The sequence below is a fragment of the Panulirus ornatus genome, chromosome 34 (assembly GCF_036320965.1).
Source record: "Panulirus ornatus isolate Po-2019 chromosome 34, ASM3632096v1, whole genome shotgun sequence".
Lineage (NCBI taxonomy): Eukaryota > Metazoa > Arthropoda > Malacostraca > Decapoda > Palinuridae > Panulirus > Panulirus ornatus.
Window position 1 is genome coordinate 3,657,158 of NC_092257.1, and position 6,000 is coordinate 3,663,157.

General features: G+C 43.9%; 1 protein-coding gene across 2 annotated transcripts in view; it reads right to left on the reverse strand.

Moving 5' to 3' along the window:
* Positions 1–5,711, reverse strand: part of LOC139759784 (uncharacterized) — a 206,895-nt gene extending 201,184 nt beyond the window's left edge. For both annotated transcript variants that reach the window (XM_071682240.1, XM_071682238.1), the window contains exon 1: positions 3,927–5,711. The gene's annotated coding sequence lies outside the window, so the exon portion shown is untranslated. The remainder of the gene's footprint in view (positions 1–3,926) is intronic.
* Between the last annotated feature and the right edge of the window lie 289 nt (positions 5,712–6,000).

Sequence of the window (6,000 nt, forward strand, 5' to 3'; positions counted from 1 at the left end):
ATTGTTATCACTATCACCATTATCATCATAGGATTAATTTTCTGGAGGTTATACAGTTTTGTGTGAACAGAGTAAGGTGGGCTTCGGCAGAGACGCAGAAGTCATCGAGAAACCTTCTACTCTTTTCGTCCACTCAGGACGGCACAAGCTCGTCGAAACTGACATCTCACCCGCAGTGAGAAGTTCAGAGTGAAGTTGTGAGGACGAAGTCATAAAGATTTTAAGGGACTGGAACCTGAACATGCAGGAGGGTGGAAGGCGTGCACGGAATAGAGTGAATTGGAACGATATGGTGTGCTGGGGTCGACTTGCTGTCATTGGACTGAATCATGGTATACGAAGCAACCATGCCAAATCATGGAACGGCGCATTACACACGACAGCTAGAGAATGGATGTGAGCGGATGTCGCATTTTTTCTTTTCCTGGCGCTATCTCGCTAAAGCGGGAAACTACGAACAAATATGTATCTACCTACCTACCTATATATATATATATATATATATATATATATATATATATATATATATATATATATATATATATATATATATATATATATATATATATATATATATTACACATACGCACAGAAACACAAATATAAAAAGACTAAAATCCATTCATTCAGGAATGGGGAAAAAAATACACGCACGCACACACACGTACACACACACACACACACACACACACACACACACACACACGCCCTGCAATAATCCATCTTTCCTGGGTGTCGTGAAGTCTGCTCCACATAAATCGGCCGTAACCAATAGTTAGCTGTTTAAAATCTCTTTCGTCTCTACACCCAGCGCTGGGTCGCCAGCCCCGACACCAACCCTGGGGTAATGTCTGTCCGGGTCAGGTAGACGTGCCCCTCGTAAATATACCAAGATATTGTCATCGTTGTAGCAAATTATCTTACATATATATATATATATATATATATATATATATATATATATATATATATATATATATATATATATATATATATATATATATATATATATATATATATATATATGTATATATATATTTGTGTTAAGGTGATAAGGGGTAGAGAGAGAGACTCTTCTTCACAGTGTAATGGAGATCATGTCTTTCGCAGTTGTCTTTTCTCTTTCTCGTCTCCCTCCCAGACGTTTCCAAGTGGTTTCCTTATGCCTAGACGTTTCTCAGTGGTTCCTCTGTCCCCAAAACATGTCCCAGGCCTTCCCCTGTCCCCAGACATGTCCCAGTCGTTCCCCTGTCACCAGTGATTCCTCTGTCTTCTGTCCCCAGATTTGTTCTCAGTGGTACCCACTTGTCCCCAGACATTTTCGCAGTGGTTTTCCTGTCCCCCGACTGTGGTTCCCATGCGATCAGTCTTTTCTCAGTGGGTTGCCCTCAGCCTTAGATCTGCCTCAGCAGGATACACTGCCTGAGGACAGCCCTGCTTCGCATCAAGTTTTACGGTCATCAAAAAGTTAGTACTTATATACTTATTGCCGGTGTAAGTGGCACTAAAGTGCATTAAGTGAGTATCATCTTGCAGCCCATGTAGTTATTTATCTTATCGTTACTTTCATAGTGGGATACGAATGATAATTAGGAAGTCCCAGTATTAAGGATAATGAAGAAATAGTGATAAAGAGGGACCAGTATATTGTCGTGGTGCAGAGGTTTTGACAACGTGAAGCAATATTCATCATACAATACCTCGGGTGTGTTGGATGAGCTACAGACTATCTACTCTCTCTCTCTCTCTCTCTCTCTCTCTCTCTCTCTCTCTCTCTCTCTCTCTCTCTCTCTCTCTCTCTCTCTCTCTCTCTCTCTCTCTCTCTCTCTCTCTCTCTCTCTCTCTCTCTCTCTCTCTCTCTCTTTCTCTCTCTCTCTCTCTCTCTCTCCCCCTCTCTCTCAGAGCGCTGTTCACTGTCCCTACGTCATGGGAAACTATCGTCTTAAACGCTCATAGGTAGACAAGTAGGTGCCCTTTCTTCTTCTTTATTCTCTCTCTCTCTCTCTCTCTCTCTCTCTCTCTCTCTCTCTCTCTCTCTCTCTCTCTCTCTCTCTCTCTCTCACCTGGCAAAGCCCGCTGGCCGCAGCCGCAGCCGCCGCTACAGACTGCCGCAGGACGCACCACTGCGCCAGCCCCAGATCAGCAAACGACTCAGATCATTGTGGCTAAGAATCTTAAACTGTGGAGCCACTTGGGCTATACTCAGAGCCCAGCAGAAGTTCAGTGCTCTCGGCCCTCTTATTGATGTCCAATAAATTACCCTCATAAAGCACTCTGCAGTTCGTATTATCATGCTCCAACAGTGGCAGGTTAATGAGGATGATGGAGAAAAATCTCTTAACAAAATTTTTTTGACTTCTCTTTCCACCTGCAGAGGATTTTCCTTCGAGCTAAAGAAGTTAGGCGAGAGGCGATGACCAAATCACCAACAAGCGAACGAGAGGTTATAAATTTACTTAAAGTCTTGTAAACAGTGGCTGGGGTTGAGTGGCAAGTCATTAGGGACTATTTAACATAAAACCATTAGTGAGGGAGGCAAAAAGACACAGCTGCTTTGAAGCATGATACGTGGAGGTAATGTGCTGGAGATATATTGAATGATTGCACAACATCTGGACGACTACACAGGGGATAAAAAATTGGGAAGCATCCATTTTTTTTTTCTCTCTTCCTGTCTCCCAATTGTTTCCCAATTTTTTTTAGGCTACATGCCAGCATTTTTAGAGATATCAAGGTATCAAATTAAGATCCTAACTGTATATGAATGAAGAAATATTTAGTGTCAGAGGGAAGGTAAAATGTCTCACCATATTGCCTGCTGAACCTAATTTGCATATCCTTCTAATTAGGTGTTTCCGAAGCCCGGTTATTGCCTCAGTCCAGCGTGTTGATATGTCCAGGAATGACACATGAAGATGAGGGAGTGTATTTTGTGGCTGAGACCTTCCACAATATATTAGAGACGGGAAGTGTATGTAAATTAAACCTTGTTACTTATGAGGCACACACTGACACGCATTCATAAATCAAAGAAAGCTCTCCATAATTTGCTTTGCTTCATCGTAAATACAACTAAAGACTAAAAAGATTTTGATTACTTAAATGAGCAGAATTGGTTTATATGCAACGTATAGTTCGTTGTTCTGTGCTTTCGGGAGCAGGATGCGTTGCATCACGTCTAATGAGAACGATTTACGCACAAGTGCGAAAGGAATGACGTATTTCACAGCCAACTGTGCAATATGGCGTCTCAGGTGTGACGTTGTAGCTGACGTCATCATTATACGTCACGAGGTTCCGGGGCTGACCTTTGAAGGAGGTTCCTCAGCTGATCCTTAAGGGAGGGCCCGGGGCTGATCCTCAAGGGAGGTCTAGGGGCTAACCCTCGAGGGAGGTCCGGGGACTGACCCTTGAAGTACCCCATCACCTCTTAGGGCAGGCTAATCTCACAACAGTAATATATATCTTCTGGCTTTTCATTTTCTTATATAAGTTTCCTTCCATATATCATTAGCAGCTTCGTGTATATAAGCTATGATGATACAGCTATACGTATCTTTTCTTTTTCTCGCAGGGATATAAATTAATGTGTTTATGATAAAAGACATTAATGGAGTTAGATAATGATTTCGTGGTGTTTTAAAGGAAGGAATCATGAGGTTAGGATGTTCCAGGATTTACTTTTTCCTGAAGCATTTGTTTTTCTGAGGGTTTGTAGGATAGCTGGTTTAGGGTGTTATTGCCAGTAGGAGTTAGGGGTTGATAATGGATGACTGTACCTGACTACGGGATTAATTTCAACTAATAATTACTGGAAAGGAGGTTCATTTCTACATGTGAATCAGGGGAAAATAAACATTGGATAATGTACGATTTATTTACCTCTTGTTTCAGTGGTATAGCTGGGGGGAAATTCACATACTTACCGCTGTGACAGGTGTGGTTCCTACAGGTGTAGTTGGCGCCAGGTGTAGTTTCGTCGAGTTGTAGGTGGCGCCAAGTGTAGCTCCTTCAAGGAGTAGGTGGCTCCGGGTGTAGATCACTTAGGTGTAGGTGGCGCCAAGTGTGTCTTCTGTACTTGTAGGTGACCTCAGATCTGGCTTATTCAGGGGTATGTGGGTCAGGTGTAGCTTCTTCAGGTGTAAATGACTCAGGTGTAGGTGACCAGGAAGGTACTGGTTGGCACATTACCCTTGGGTACACATGCCCCACCTCGCATCAGACCACCTCAACACATATGTAGCAGAGAGGTTGTGTTAGGCCACACATATGCAGCGGAGAGGTTGTGTTAGGTCACACATATGCAGCGGAGAGGTTGAGTTAGGTCACACATATGTAGCAGAGGGTGTACGGTAAAGAGAAGGTGTTCAGCGTCTGTTTCTGCAAACAGGTCAAATCTCTTCGACAGTTCTGCCCCAAGACTCAAGCAAAGTCATCTTCCTCCTCTGTGATGACTCCTGAGAGGCTTGTCATCAAGAGATGACTTCTGGCGCGAGTACCAACCGAGGTGTGTACGTTTAATGACTGCCTCGTCAGATGGTCCTCAGTCTTGTAGTCGTGTTGTTAACATTGCACTTACTCAGTGGTTCTGGTTCCTGTGCCTGTGTTGATGGTCTCTTAGTGGGTTTCTGTCTCTACCTTTCCACTGGGTAGTGGTCTCTTGGTGCGTTTCCGTCTCTACCTTTCCACAAGATATATCATTAACCTGAACATTGTATTCATCAACAGGTTCCTCGTCTGTCTGTTAGTCTGTTAACAGGCCTCCTGTTTTTATATATCTTCCAAAGGCTTTCGAGCTTTCAAATCTCACTAGTTTGGTCTCCCAGCACATCAATACAAGATAGAAAGGTTTTGCTCATATGTTTTTATTGTCATCAACAGGATTGATGTAGTTAATCATTTAATGGTCCACAAGTCCAGATATTTAATTCTGACAACCGTCCTTTTTTATAAACCACAGTTTAAAGCACTGTGTGCTAAAAAAAAAATACTTGCATACATCTCATAATGCTTTTACTACTCTGTGAAGGCCTTATACATAGTATATATTAATTTCTATTCACAGATCATCTTATACTTTATAAAAAAAACATTCATATATATATATATATATATTACTTTACTTATGTATCACTTAGCTACACTATAAGAAGAGTGTTAACACTTTTAATTTATTTTCCTCGCTGTAATATGGATGCGAGTCACTCTGAGTACACTATACTATGTAGCGAAAGTGTTTAAATCTTATGTGTTCTTTACAGCATCGCTTGGCTCACACCCTCTATACCCCCCTTTCTCTCTCTCTCTTTCTCTCTCTCTTTCTCTCTCTCTCTTTCTCTCTATCGAGGCTCAAAGTTTAGATCCCAAAGAGTCCACACTAGTAAGGTTAAAAGCTATTGGAAGAAGAACTTAGGGACCTCCACCAGTTCTTGATCCCGAAGTGAATGTCTTCGTAAGTGGTTTTTGTAGGATCTTGTAACTGTTAAAAGATGAGTGTGTCTTGGATGTCGCCTGGCCGTGTGGATGAGAGAGGACTGGGTGTCTGGCGGGCGACTGGATGAATGGGTGAGTGAGGCCGAACTGTACTCAGGCACGAGAGGTCCGGGGCGCACAGACACACACACACAAACACACACACACACACACACGAGTCCGGGCCCGGGGACTGGCGCACGCACGTGGGTAGCTCGCTAGCTGCACCCGGCTCGGAGGGCGAGCCAATACTGCCGCTGGATGCTGCCCCGTCCGTCTCTGTTGCGACCTGCTGGGGGCGGGGCATCCCAAGCTGGGGCGGGGCATCCCAAACTGGGGTGGGGTATCCCAAGCTGAGGCGGGGCATACCCAGCTTGGGACGGACCAGTCTTAGTTAGGGCGGGGCATACCCGGCTTGGGAGGGGTCATTCTTAGTCGTTGTGGGGCTTGCCCAGCTTGGGACGGACCAGTCTTGATTGGGGCGGGGCATACCCAGCTTGGGACGGACCAGTCTTGGTTTGGGGAGCA